At 36.2% G+C, this 15,754-nt stretch overlaps 1 long non-coding RNA gene across 4 annotated transcripts in view; it reads right to left on the reverse strand.

The window, feature by feature from the left end:
- Positions 1-8,530, reverse strand: part of LOC141441102 (uncharacterized) — a 28,692-nt gene extending 20,162 nt beyond the window's left edge. The window contains exons 1-4 of one of the 4 annotated variants that reach the window (XR_012452774.1): positions 8,264-8,520; positions 7,906-8,101; positions 7,387-7,604; positions 5,584-5,679 (exon numbers count right to left, since the gene is read on the reverse strand). This is a non-coding gene — a long non-coding RNA (uncharacterized lncRNA). Of the gene's footprint in view, positions 1-5,583; positions 5,680-7,386; positions 7,605-7,905; positions 8,102-8,263 lie in introns of those variants that run through there. The other 3 variants (XR_012452773.1, XR_012452772.1, XR_012452775.1) reach the window with 3 other exon arrangements.
- Between the last annotated feature and the right edge of the window lie 7,224 nt (positions 8,531-15,754).

The raw sequence follows: 15,754 nt of genomic DNA on the forward strand, positions 1-15,754 counted from the left end.
GCTAGCAACGTTAATCAATCCTCTGGTGATATGGGCCCGGATATAGACCAGTTTGCTGAAAGTGATCGCTGGTCTAATTGTTTTTTTCCTGTTTCTTACGATAAAAGTGCTCCTTGTGCTCTAAAGACTGGTGGCGGATGTTTACGTTGATGATTACTTGAGCATCCGTATCTCCCGCAGCGCCATCTTGCGAACGGCGGCGTCATCCTCTGTTCGAGGAACTTCTTGATAGCAACCAGCTGGCCGGTGTCGCGCCGGCGCATTTCAGCACCACGCCGTAGGAACCCTCGCCCACCTGACACGAACACACATAAATTAACTTGAAGAGTTCTCTGCACAAATTCAGGGGAACCATGACCCAAAAGCTCTACTATGTAACATAGCAATAAGTAGCAAACCATTGTGTCAATGAAGAAATAATCGCAAATTCAGTAGTTTGCTGGTTAAAAAATATTCTATTCAGTTCATCAATTACATTTTCCGAAATCATTGTCAATCAAATAAAGAATTATAGAGATGAAGCGCGTAAGCGCGAGAGCGGGAGCCACAAGTACGAAGAGAGCGCGTGCACCCCATCCTCACAGCGACCCACCATTAACAGCAGTGACAACAATTGATGATAATGACGCCAATGAGGTTGATGATGAAACTTGTATCGGCGACACTCACGACTGCCAGATGCTCGTACTTGTCCATGGCACGGCTGCTAGATCTAACCTACTTACCACAGCCACCTAACGTTAATAGAAGCGACAACAGTTGATGATAATAATATCACTGGTGATGATGATGATATAGAGGAAATAATGATGTCTCAGGCGTTAATGATGTTGAAGATGACATTGATGATAACACTCACGACTGCCAGCTGCTCGTAGTGTCCATGGCTCGGACGGCTGGTGGCGCATTCTATCCTCACAGTGACCTACGTTAACAGTGACAGTGATGAGTGATAATGAGTCATTGGTGATGATGATGAATAGAGGATAGTAATGATGCCACTGCGTTGAAGATGCTAATCATGATATTAGTGACACTCACACGACTGCCAGCTGCTCGTACTTGTCCATGGGCACGGCTGCTAGGCGTGGACGGGAGAGCGCCGCGCGCGCCGCATTGTCCTCACAGAGCGTCATCGTCACCATAAATTGAATAACCTGAATAAAAAAATAATCATGTCAAAAACCTGTCAAAGGCTTGTCGGACTCACGCACCAAGGGTCCCGTGGAAATTTAGACATGTATTATTTATTTATTGATTCATTCATGGCATATCACATTTATACATAGTAGTTGTTACAGTTCGGTACAGTCACATGTGACACCCTGCAAGTAGTATTAGTGTTCATGTACCCATGAATGACGAGGTGATGGTTTCAGACTAGCGTTTTTTCTGCGCGTATACGGTCGACCGCGCAGGTACGCGCTCGATTCGCAAACTAAACCCGGGTATTCTGATATTGGACATTTCTGCATGGTTCAAAATATTCCGGTGTTTGAAAATGGCCTAGTTTCAATTTGCAAGCACGTTACCGTTTACGATGTAACCGTTAAAGCGAACGCTATAAAAAGACAATTTGCGGCAATTTGAATATTAATAGGTAGTAAAAATAATGCGCCATCGACTATGAAATTACTTTACCACGAACGTGTCCGAAGAAGATAGAGACGAACATCCGAAAGAGACGGAATAAGAAAAAAACAGCCAAGTGCAACTCGCGAACCGAGAGTTCCGAACAATTTTGTTGGTATCTATAAATATCATTTTAGATGCTTACTGACATAGATTGACGTATTTTCAGACTTTTTCATATTACTTGTGCTTTAAAAGCTATAGGTAGAGTCATTCACGATGACGCGTGCCGTGGTTCTTATTACAGTGTCATTAATGATAATTTGACAAAAATCACGCGTCTTCGTGGATGCACTAGGTACTTGTAACGGTTTCAAATGACATTTGCAAGCCGTCACTGCGCGAATACATTTTGAGTCACAATTATATCAGATTGATAAAAAAATATTGTTTGAAAAGCGCCATCTAGCAAAAATCACAGACAACTGTAACGTTACTGGGGCTCTAATTTAATCTAAGATAATATAAGAATACTGTTTAAGTATCTAATTACAATTTTAAATATCAGAGGGCGCTGTTATGTATAGGAAACTAATTAACATTAATTTATAAGTTATTTCCTGAAAATTGACAGGGAACAAACATTCAAATTGAATGCAATGAGTTTTGTATGAGTTTCAGCGAAATATTAGTTATAAAAACATTCTACATTAGGTAGAAAATGTATGAAACAGAAATTAGTATGTTTGTCATGAATACATGAAATATATCCAAAATGCAAGGAAAATTCATATTTTAAATAAGATTGTATAGGAGATAAGCTTTCTTTTATCAAAGTTTCGCGTCTTTCTGTTCAGTAGTTAAGTCACAATTAAACTTCAAAGTTATGGTGTTATTTAGTATTGAGTGGGTAGCGGACATGTATTGAGAGTGAAGGAATATATTAAATACTCATTAATTAATTAGAAAAATGGAATTTACGTTGTTGGTTTTGGAAATATATTTAGATTTTATTTCACAAATATTGGAAAACCTATTCATCCATTTAAACTATATTAAAAAGTAGTAGTTTTGTTAATAATTGGTTAGGGCTGTGACGTCATACGCCGAAGCTGGTGAGGCCGTTGAGGCGGGAGAGGCTCGAGACGCCCGTGAGGTCAAAGAAGACAGTGAGGCCGTTGACGACGTTGAGGCTGAAAGGGCTGAAAGACTATAAATAGGAGTGGAATCGTAGGCCCGGGCATTCATTTTTTGGTCTTGACGGCGAGCACATTAACTTTTTAAATTGAGGGCAGAGGGTTGTTTCTAGTATAGGGTTCAGTTCGAAGCGACTTTAAATTTACGCGGGTTCTTGCTGTATAAATTTATTTGGGTTTTAATCATTTCTTATTTTATATTGGGAATTTTACATAGTCTATTTGGGTATTAATACAAATTGCAGAGTGAGTATTGTCTTATAAAATGGATACATTTCTTAATCAGATGGATTATAGTTTGCTACTGATTATAGTGGTAAATTATTATCTTCATTACAATTATGTTTGAATATTTAGTGCTGATTTTCATTCGGAAAGTCGTTGCGAGGGAGTCTTTGCGGTCCTGTGACGGTGAAGTCCCTTAATTGTTTCTGTAGTGTGGAGTGATCGTTTTATAGCGTTTCATTTCAGCCTACGTTTGTATTGTACTAATCCATAACTTTTCTGTGTTTTTCCCAACTTAATGGAAATGACTTTGGTTCCTCCATAACGTACCTTGGTTGAGCTTTAAGTCCGTTTATATCGTCTGACACCTAACGGTGATAACCGTGGATGATATAGACTTCCACTTCCTGAAGCTGTGGTGCCTTCAGCGGCAAATTACTGTCGTACCAGCCACCAGTGGATTCTGTTTGTCTTTTGTAACGACTAAGTAGCGCTCGTCGAAGTGAATGCGTGTCTTGTTGACGCTTAGTTTGTACTTAAGAAACTCAGAATTCCTGTCCCCTATTTATTTACGTATTTATGCACAACGTTAGGTATTCTGCTGTTCCGCGGGGCTCTCCGTCATAGGGACTTTCCTTCGGGAAAGTTGAGAGCTCAGCACCTTGTAGGGACCGATAGGGCTTTAGGTATACACACCATCTTTGTTGATAGGAGAGTAGAAGGAATTCCTTACACCGGGAATTTCTACATTACACTAAATGTACATGTGGGATTATTTCCCTAGTTTTGCTAATCACAGACAGAGTGTAGGGGCCTCGGGCAAGCTTAAAGTACAATGGTAGGATTTATTAGGGCTCTGTAGGTAGGGAAGTTCATAGGTCTTAGCTAGAGTAGCGTTTCCTTACACCGGGAAAAGTTACTATTTTTAACTCACCACACAATTAGTTCACCTATGAGGGTTTTCCTCCAAATTGCTAAACTTCAACACAGAGCTAGGGAAAGTTTAAATTCTTACACACCATTTTATTTCTAGATTTCTAAATTCTATTGACAAACTCAATTTTAATATTTAAGAAACTCCTAAGAGTGCTCTATCTAAGACAGCCATGGGCTCCGATTAAATTATAATTTTATCACATTATAAAGCTAGCTTGAAAATATAGATTGAGGATTTGGTACAGCCAGGGAGGCTCCCCGTTGGTTGTCTTACTGCCTGTAGGAGAAGACACTGACACGGCTTGTTACTACATGAATCATCTATAGTCAATTACCTAAAGGGATTGATATGATAGCTATCTTTATAACATAAAGGGGTTACTGTGGGAGAGTGGCCTCTGGGATCGACTGCTTTCTGTTTGAGTTATTAAACTAATTAGAAATATTTATAATTACTTGATTGAATGAGTCAAAAGATTAGACAATTAATGGTAACTATAGGGACTTAGGTATATTATTATATATGTACCTATTATCAATCTACAGTAGAGTTTACTGGTGAATGAGTCGGAAGATTGGGCAATTTCACTGGTAAGCTTATATACAATGAATGAGTCATAAGGTTAGGCCTTTCATTGTTACTATGGTAGGGACTCGATGGAAAAGTCATAAGGTTAGGCTTTCCATTGATATTCTGCAGTAGGGTATACATGTGAATGAGTCATAAGGTTAGGCGAGTTCACTGGTATCCTATTGTAAATTAAGCATAACATTTGCCATAGAATTGTATCTGTACTAAAGACATTGTCATGCACCATGGTTAGTGCGTAGTTTTCCTGATCTGCAATATACCTCTTCTGAAAGGGGAATATTGTTGTTTTTGGAGGCGCTGGTGGGTTCATAGGGGATGGTATATGGCTTTAAACCATATTTGGCGGAACCCCCGGGGGCATTGTGCCCCCGGTATCAGTCCAAAATACACTTACAATTCATATCCTAAAGTTTGAGAAAGTTCCTGAGAAATATACTTTTCTACATAGTTTGCTTAATCATATAATAATTATTCCATTCTTACTTTTCACTTAAATTACTTTGGGTTACTCGGGTGCACACAACGTAGGTTCTACATATATCACTAGACGATTCACATGGCCACTTTAACTAATATTCATAAGTAGGAGTATTTACCTGAACAAAGTTTTATTAGTTAGATAAACATTAAGTTGTTAAGTTTTACTGATAAGTATGTTAAATAATTAATTTAGTTGTAAGTACAAAATAGATATAAGTATCAGTAGCNGAATCATCATCATCAGTTCAGTTGTTTAGTATGAGCAGTTACAATATGGGTTAGCCGTGACAGGATGAACTAAGTTTTATTCTAATTAGTGTTTGGTGTTTGTTTGATAAAAAGTAGATTCACTGACAGGTTGTAGATCAGTAAATTTAATGCTAAGTTAGGCTAGATATTAAGTTTCATTACTTAAGTTTCAGTGGCTGTTTTCTCATAAACAGTCACAATTTGCTGTTCGTGGAATGGAGGTGAAAGTAAGAATGGGAATTTATAGTTCACACTAGAAATAGGAGTAAGGAAAATTAATTTGAACACAACAAAATGTTATACAATTGAAGGTTTAATGAAAAAGCACACAATTTGTCTTGTCACTAGGTAGGATGAGGATTTAGGTAGGCTGCACTTAAATTAATTTCATTCACTGTTTGTAACACTGATAGTTATTCAAATCTCCATCTGAAAACAAAATATACTTATTGTAAATTTGGTAGATTTCATCGGTTGACTTTTGACGTTGGAACGATTAACTTTAAACCATCGTTCGATTGCCAGCTGACGGTGTTGTGTTACTTGGAAACTTCGATAATCAGATTTCAGTTTCCTGAAGTTCAATTATTACTAGATCACAATTAATTATAGCACAATTAAAGTAAAGTAAATCGCTCGGCTCGCCCGCCATTTAGAGAAAAGTCAAAAGTGACATTGACATGATGCGGTGCGCATGCGTGATTGATGTTCTGAAACGTAGAAAGAGTAACCTAAACGTAAACAGTGTATTATAAGTCTATGTTCTGAACCAGTAGTGAGAGGGAGACAGAATCATATACTAACATATGGTTCCATTTTACTAGAAAATATGAGTAAATATAATTTAATAGGATTATTGTTATCATATTTATTAGGAAAGTCATTTAAAATTACAATACATACAATGACTCCTTGTAGAGGGCAGCCTTGTAGCTTCGGAGCAATCTCTTCCAGAGATCCAAGTTAAAACATAGAGAATAACTTATTTATGAGTAGCTATTTCATTCTTATTAGAAACCGGAGTATAGGTAGATAAATACTGAAGGTATGTCAAATGTTGTGTTGGTTTGACAGACGGGGGGTCGGTAGGAAAATTACCTAAGTAGTCACTAGAAAAGTTGCATAGAATAAGCTTGGGTCTTACATACGGGGGGTCGTAACTTAAAGAAATTCAGTTTAGGCTATTTTACAAATCATGTGAGCTAAGTGAGCATTTGGAACAATTTAATTAGGCCAAATGAAAAGTTATGTTGATAATAATTAGGGATTAGCAGGCTATAATATTGTCACTCATGACAGGTGTGTTTTCCCATACTTAAGTTACAAGAAATTCTATAAAAATATTTAGCTAGGAATAGGGACAAGCTCAAGATAAAAGGAAGGTATATATTGGTACTAGGTATGTGTGCCCAAAAATGACAATGCTTATGCATATACAGCTTCACACCGATTTAGGCAATAGTATAAGCAAAATGATTTAGTCCAAGCACTCTCATTCTTAGAGGACGCCTGTGCCTGGCGGTAGGGAATGCGTAGGCTGGGAATGGGCTCACACATAGATGAGATGAATAATGCAAATATAAAAGGTTCACAAACCCGAGGTAGCTGTCTAGATCTAAGAACAAGTTTTATTATCAAAATCGGTTTAGCATTTTGAGGTATTTTACTTAAGGCTTTAACAAGCATAGCTGGAAAGATTAATTTAATAGAAAATAAATAGACTGCACAGTTAAATTATGAAAGTTTGTATAGTTTAGAAAGATAGCGCTTAAGTTATAGAGTAAAGCCAGGAACTTAACTTACTTATAGAGTTTATATACTCAAGTCACTAATATGTTTAATTATAAAGATTTATTAGGGAATACAACTATTGTTTATAAAGATCATAGGGAATTTAAGTGGACATATAAAACCACTGGCTAAAATTTTAAAAGAATGGGGGTCGCTTGATTAAAAATAATTAAATTAGTAATGAAATGTGTTGTTGTCTTGTATAGTTATAGAACAAATTACAAGTTGCATTGGTTTCAATACAGTATAGGGAAAGTCAATAGACCTTTTAGGGAATCAATAAAAGAAAGTAAGCTTTTACTAGTATGCAATAAGATGGGAAAATCATTTTAGTTGCATACTCACTGTAGAGTATGATAGTATGCTGAGTTTATTTCATCAAAATAAAATGGTTGCTGGCGGTTAATCCATTATAAAGCACAGAGAAGGAGTACAGTAATAGGCAAGCAGTAGGACATCTTGAGTTGGCACTTCACTCTTGACAGATTTCATGCTGGCATAGTTAAAATTTATTTGTTACTCACAGAGGAGAATTTGAATTTTAAGATTGGATTTCACTTTACCTGTAAACAAAACAAATCAAATTATATAGGTATAATCCACTATGATGAAATCTAATATGATAGGTGATACTGTACTAGCAATGAAACAGCCAGAAAAATTTGCTTAGTTAGGCTATTTTGTTAGTACAGATTTAGTTCAAAATCTTAGCGCGGAGATTTAGTATGGCGGTCTTATTATTGAGAAAACTAACAGATTGGAAAATTAGTTCATGAGATGGTAGTTACAAGAATATTATTTTGAGTATGTATGTATGAATTCTAAAAGGATTCAATGAGAAACTGATAACATAGGAAAACTTACCAAAACCAAAAAAAAAAAAAAAAAGCATTTGAAGGCAAGTGTAGTCAAGTCAAGATTTCATTTAGGTTGTCTTCAAGACAAATTAGTGGTGTTTCACTTTACTGAATGTCAACTTGGTTGTTATAAAGGGTGATAGGTAAACTATCATTTCCATCATTGGTCAACAGTTCATAATCCATGACAACTCCTTCAGTGACTGAAAGCAAAATATCATAATTACTTCAACTTTACAAGTAGTGTAAACAGTTTTAATGTGAAATAAAAGACAATAAGTAGCTGTTATCTATTGACAGGAAAAGAGTTTGTTTGAATATTATTAGCAAAAACAATGGAATGTATGTACGGAAACATTAATTACCTGTGTAGTTTGAAGTACTAAATTGGACTTGCATAGTTATTAGCACTGTCATGTAGGTTATTTGGATAAGTTTTACTCAACCTCGAAAGGTTAAAATTAGCAGAAGTTATTTTGAACATTGCGTTGATTTGGTTTTATTGAATATTTTCGATATTTATCGACTAACACTAGAATTATCATCGTTAATCAATGCTACAAAGCATAAACAAGAAACGCATCGCTTACAACATTTTTAATGTTTGACGTGCTGTCATGTTAAGGAAAAGTAAAGGCATCGTGGCCACGCAGCCTATTGTGCATAGACTATAGAAGAAATATTTATTTTCGTGTGGAAAAATTCTATTATAAATTTTATAAGATATTAATTTAGGAAAAAACAAGTACAACGTATACAGGTAATAATAATATTATAGGTGCGAAAGTTTGTCGGTCTGTCTGGTTGTTTGTTTGTTGCTTCATCGCGGAACGGCTGAACCGATTTAAGTGAGATTTGGTATGTGGTTGGTTTGGTTTTCGGAGAGGGCATGGATAGTCTGAAAATGCTCTAACGACTACTAGTAAGAGTACTTAATATAAAATCGGGAGATGGATACTAGGAGAAAGTAACTTTAAAGTAGGTTAGTAAATATTGGCGGTTGTTAATTAATTGTGGTAGCCCTTTTATAAAGACACGGTGGTGACAGTCAATTATTTTATAAATAATCAAAATAGGGTTGATAGATACTAGTTACTTATTTGGTAAGATATTGTAGAGTAAAATAGAAGTTAAGTTAGGTTGTAAGTGGTAACACCATGATAATAATTTTATTAAACGACTTCAAAAAAAAAGGGGAAGTTCTAAGTTTGACCTGTATGTATATATGTTTGTCCGTGATTGTCTCGCGTTTGGCTGAACCGATTATGATGCGGTTTTCAGAAAGACTGATAGTGCAGTGAGGGACGTAACTTGAGTTAGAGAAAAAAAAAGTGGTTTGAAATTGTTACAATCGGCATATTTTTTGATTAAATTTTGGAAAAAATAATAATATAAATAGGGAATACAATTATAGTTAGTGATAAGTATGTGTTCGTAAATTGACAATCAGTGTTTGGATTCATATCCTTGATTGATTAAAACTTTATTCATAACAAAGTTGTCGGATTTGTTAAAAGAAATTTGTCTAACTAAGGTGATTGATGTTTTGTAAAACAGAGTGTATAACGATGAGTGGTTCAATGCGGTTTAGTGATATGTGGAGGTTGCTCATGAAAGAGTTTGGCTGGGGCTTTTGAATGTGCAAGCCAATGCAAGAAAAGAGTGAATAATATTATTTAAAGGTGTAAGGGTTTTAATATCTCATCAGTTTTATAGTTAAGACAGATCATTTACTGATAGTTTGCCCAAGAATCAATATACCTACAAATGAACTATTTGTTCGAAAGGTGTTAGGCTAGGCCAGATGGCATAATCAATGTTAATATTGCTTACAAGTAGTTCATTACTCTACTGGTAGGAAAACGTTATGGCCCACACTACACATTCTCCAGGGTTTACCAGTTATTGTGTTGTGGTGGTGGTTTTGAGATTGGTGATGAATTAATGGAGATTTAACACTATAGCAATGATAATACATAACGGATTCTTTGGGTTTGGAAGGGGATATGTTGTTGTTATTTTCTGAGCCAAAGGAAGGGGGATGACGACAACATGTTGCTCATCTAGCTCGTTGGCCTCACAACCCGGCGCCTCTGGAAAAATTCAAAGATCTGGCTTTGGTGATATTTATTTCATTACATGATTCACTTTAGTTTCGAAGGTTCCATCCTGGGCAATGATGGATAAATCGTGGTTTAAAAACATACAACATAATACATTTCGAAGGCAAACATTGGTAAAATTATAAAATATATATATTCGCGGTTTTTATTTAATTGTTGGATCCATTTACATCGGTTGTCAATTTTTATAAAATTCACCACCTAAGTAATTGGAGGGGGTCGGATGTAACGGTTTCAAATGACATTTGCAAGCCGTCACTGCGCGAATACATTTTGAGTCACAATTATATCAGATTGATAAAAAAATATTGTTTGAAAAGCGCCATCTAGCAAAAATCACAGACAACTGTAACGTTACTGGGGCTCTAATTTAATCTAAGATAATATTAAGAATACTGTTTAAGTATCTAATTACAATTTTAAATATCAGAGGGCGCTGTTATGTATAGGAAACTAATTAACATTAATTTATAAGTTATTTCCTGAAAATTGAGAGGGAACAAACATTCAAATTGAATGCAATGAGTTTTGTATGAGTTTCAGCGAAATATTAGTTATAAAAACATTCTACATTAGGTAGAAAATGTATAAAACAGAAATTAGTATGTTTGTCATGATTACATGAAATATATCCAAAATGCAAGGAAAATTCATATTAAATAAGATTGTATAGGAGATAAGCTTTCTTTTATCCAAGTTTCGCATCTTTCTGTTCAGTAGTTAAGTCACAATTAAACTTCAAAGTTATGGTGTTATTTAGTATTGAGCGGGTAGCGGACATGTATTGAGAGTGAAGGAATATATTAAATACTCATTAATTAATTAGAAAAATGGGATTTACGTTGTTGGTTTTGGAAATATATTTAGATTTCATTTCACAAATATTGGAAAACCTATTCATCCATTTAAACTATATAAAAAAGTAGTAGTTTTGTTAATAATTGGTTAGGGCTGTGACGTCATACGCCGAAGCTGGTGAGGCCGTTGAGGCGGGAGAGGCTCGAGACGCCCGTGAGGTCAGAGAAGACAGTGAGGCCGTTGACGACGTTGAGGCTGAAAGGGCTGAAAGACTATAAATAGGAGTGGAATCGTAGGCCCCGGGCATTCATTTTTTGGTCTTGACGGCGAGCACATTAACTTTTTAAATTGAGGGCAGAGGGTTGTTTCTAGTATTAGGGTTCAGTTCGAAGCGATTTTAAATTTACGCGGGTTCTTGCTGTATAAATTTATTTGGGGTTTTAATCATTTCTTATTTTATTATTGGGAATTTTACATAGTCTATTTGGGTATTAATATAAATTGCAGAGTGAGTATTGTCTTATAAAATGGATATATTTCTTAATCAGATGGATTATAGTTTGCTACTGATTATAGTGGTAAATTATTATCTTCATTACAATTATGTTTGAAATATTTAGTGCTGATTTTCATTCGGAAAGTCGTTGCGAGGGAGTCTTTGCGGTCCTGTGACGGTGAAGTCCCTTAATTGTTTCTGTAGTGTGGAGTGATCGTTTTATAGCGTTTCATTTCAGCCTACGTTTGTATTGTACTAATCCATAACTTTTCTGTGTTTTTCCCAACTTAATGGAAATGACTTTGGTTCCTCCATAACGTACCTTGGTTGAGCTTTAAGTCCGTTTATATCGTCTGACACCTAACGGTGATAACCGTGGATGATATAGACTTCCACTTCCTGAAGCTGTGGTGCCTTCAGCGGCAAATTACTGTCGTACCAGCCACCAGTGGATTCTGTTTGTCTTTTGTAACGACTAAGTAGCGCTCGTCGAAGTGAATGCGTGTCTTGTTGACGCTTAGTTTGTACTTAAGAAACTCAGAATTCCTGTCCCCTATTTATTTACGTATTTATGCACAACGTTAGGTATTCTGCTGTTCCGCGGGGCTCTCCGTCATAGGGACTTTCCTTCGGGAAAGTTGAGAGCTCAGCACCTTGTAGGGACCGATAGGGCTTTAGGTATACACACCATCTTTGTTGATAGGAGAGTAGAAGGAATTCCTTACACCGGGAATTTCTACATTACACTAAATGTACATGTGGGATTATTTCCCTAGTTTTGCTAATCACAGACAGAGTGTAGGGGCCTCGGGCAAGCTTAAAGTACAATTGTAGGATTTATTAGGGCTATATAGGTAGGGAAGTTCATAGGGCTTAGCTAGAGTAGCGTTTCCTTACACCGGGAAAAGTTACTATTTTTAACTCACCACACAATTAGTTCACCTATGAGGGTTTTCCTCCAAATTGCTAAACTTCAACACAGAGCTAGGGAAAGTTTAAATTCTTACACACCATTTTATTTCTAGATTTCTAAATTCTATTGACAAACTCAATTTTAATATTTAAGAAACTCCTAAGAGTGCTCTATCTAAGACAGCCATGGGCTCCGATTAAATTATAATTTTATCACATTATAAAGCTAGCTTGAAAATATAGATTGAGGATTTGGTACAGCCAGGGAGGCTCCCCGTTGGTTGTCTTACTGCCTGTAGGAGAAGACACTGACACGGCTTGTTACTACATGAATCATCTATAGTCAATTACCTAAAGGGATTGATATGATAGCTATCTTTATAGCATAAAGGGGTTACTGTGGGAGAGTGGCCTCTGGGATCGACTGCTTTCTGTTTGAGTTATTAAACTAATTAGAAATATTTATAATTACTTGATTGAATGAGTCAAAAGATTAGACAATTAATGGTAACTATAGGGACTTAGGTATATTATTATATATGTACCTATTATCAATCTACAGTAGAGTTTACTGGTGAATGAGTCGGAAGATTGGGCAATTTCACTGGTAAGCTTATATACAATGAATGAGTCATAAGGTTAGGCCTTTCATTGTTACTATGGTAGGGACTCGATGGAAAAGTCATAAGGTTAGGCTTTCCATTGATATTCTGCAGTAGGGTATACATGTGAATGAGTCATAAGGTTAGGCGAGTTCACTGGTATCCTATTGTAAATTAAGCATAACATTTGCCATAGAATTGTATCTGTACTAAAGACTTTGTCATGCACCATAGTTAGTGCGTAGTTTTCCTGATCTGCAATATACCTCTTCTGAAAGGGGAATATTGTTGTTTTTGGAGGCGCTGGTGGGTTCATAGGGGATGGTATATGGCTTTAAACCATATTTGGCGGAACCCCCGGGGCATTGTGCCCCCGGTATCAGTCCAAAATACACTTACAATTCATATCCTAAAGTTTGAGAAAGTTCCTGAGAAATATACTTTTCTACATAGTTTGCTTAATCATATAATAATTATTCCATTCTTACTTTTCACTTAAATTACTTTGGGTTACTCGGTGCACACAACGTAGGTTCTACATATATCACTAGACGATTCACATGGCCACTTTAACTAATATTCATAAGTAGGAGTATTTACCTGAACAAAGTTTTATTAGTTAGATAAACATTAAGTTGTTAAGTTTTACTGATAAGTATGTTAAATAATTAATTTAGTTGTAAGTACAAGATAGATATAAGTATCAGTAGCAAGAATCATCATCATCATCAGTTCAGTTGTTTAGTATGAGCAGTTACAACCTTCATACAAAATTCAAGTTTCTAGGAGAACTGGATAAAGCACCTCATAGGGTTTTGTAGTTCCCCGACGATGCCGGCTGACTATAGTAATTAAATTTACTAGTGATATTTTCATGATTTCATTATTCTTTAACCACCTTCCTTTATCAATTAAATATTAAAACAAAACTCTACCGACCAACATTTATCCAATTGCAAAAACATTCGTCCCTGAAATTGCGGACAGACCTTTGAATAATTGAAAGCTGCGACAAGCTTTAAATGTGGCCATTTTCCATGTAGTTACAATTAGATACGATCACGATGACTTTTCATTTTGATTATACCGTCGACGTCGAACAAAATAAATGCCACTGATGTTTCCAGATGTAGTGAACAGCTTCCCGAATGCATTGAACATGACGAAATACGTACTTAATGAACCAACAATTTTAACGATTGTGTGCTCATTTTCGCTTTGCCGATAAAGAGCTCGAAACGCGTTCGAATTTAGTGTTGTTTGCGATAGTTGGATCCGTTCCGTATGGCACAAATGTGTAGGGAGGACGGGTGTCCTATATGAAACCATGTATAATGTCATACAGACGTTGCTATACTACACAATGCAACCCGCTAAGACAATAAAATTGGTGTATGCTGCATTCATAACTTTTAGACTGTATAAAATAAAAGTGATTTAAAAAACACGCAATTGAAGCAGGTGTTCAAAATAAAGTTGAATTGATTGTACTACTTGTGAGTAAGAGAACATGTAGGTTTTCCGTTATTTAATTAACACCTTGTATATCGGTCCGATAAGAAGTTAGTCAGCCGCTATACGCTTAGGTATAACACGGCTTAATAAGCCAGACATTACAGTAAAGACAAACCGGCACTTTAAAGTAATGCAGCGGATCGATTACAAATTCAGAACGAGGATAATTGTGGGAACGCCAGGTGCCGGGGTTGACGTATTGGCATAAAATGTTTATACGGGCCGTGGGAAACAGTGCGGTGATTTTCATTTATTTAGCCGTACCCCCTGAAGCAGGAAAAATTTAAAAGTGAGGGTAATATTTCGTTAATATGAGATCAGGTTTCTCTCAGGCATGCAAGGAGGGCGGGGGGGGGGTAATGTCGCAAGTATAGAAGAAGATTTATGATCCGCATTCAAATCGGTTCACCCGTTTAAGAGCTACGTGCCACAGACAGACACACACACACATATATATATATACAGACACAGACACAATAGCGGTCAAACTTATAACACCCCTTTTTGCGTCGGGGGTTAAAAAATGTAACCTATTCTTTTGACCTACGGCCTCTGAAACTCCGTGACACATCGCTTAATAGTTCATCCATTACATACGATTGATTACACATACAAAATGACTTTTTCATTTGATCTGAGTACTAAGCACTTGACTCTCATGACGTCACATTGATTGAAATACGCCCCTAGCTTACCTAATAGTTATATTTAAACACCTGTCATTAGTGTGTGTCATTTATCAATATCAGCTGGTCTTTGGATCCATCAAGTTTGAACAACCTTGGCCTTCAGCAAACGCTATCAATTCGGTTTGTTGGTTCTGGTAATGACACAGCTAATGGACGGTCGAATTGTTAAAATTAACTTTAATGTCTTCAGGATTGTGAAATTAGGTTTAGATTTAAAACAAAAATGTATACGTTTATTTTGTAACATCGCAAAGGTTTCTTTTACATGGCATTTTTTAGACTACCAGCGCTTGCAAAGACCACCATTGCTAAGAAGAATGAGCCGCAAGAAATTTGGCAGAAAGTTATTTTTTCAAAACAAACGTTATATTATAATTCTTTTAACTATTAAAGATAGCATAATAAATTCAATTTGAAATATATACATAGACTAGCCGTTGCCCGCGACTCCGTCCGCACAAAATTCGTTTATCGCTATCCCGCGGGAACTTTGCAATTTACCCGGATAACAACTATCCTATGTCCTTCTCCGGGATTCAAACTATCTATATACCGAATTTCATCTAAATCGGGTCAGTGGTTTAGACGTGATGAAGTAACAAACAAACAGACACAAACTTTCGCATTTATATTATTAGTAGGAAATAGGATAGGATAGGATTAGTAGGATAGAAAGTAGGAAATAGGATAAAAGATAAAAATTACAGGGAGAGTCTTTGGC

This window comes from Choristoneura fumiferana, chromosome 23 (assembly GCF_025370935.1).
Source record: "Choristoneura fumiferana chromosome 23, NRCan_CFum_1, whole genome shotgun sequence".
Taxonomy (NCBI): Eukaryota; Metazoa; Arthropoda; class Insecta; order Lepidoptera; family Tortricidae; genus Choristoneura; species Choristoneura fumiferana.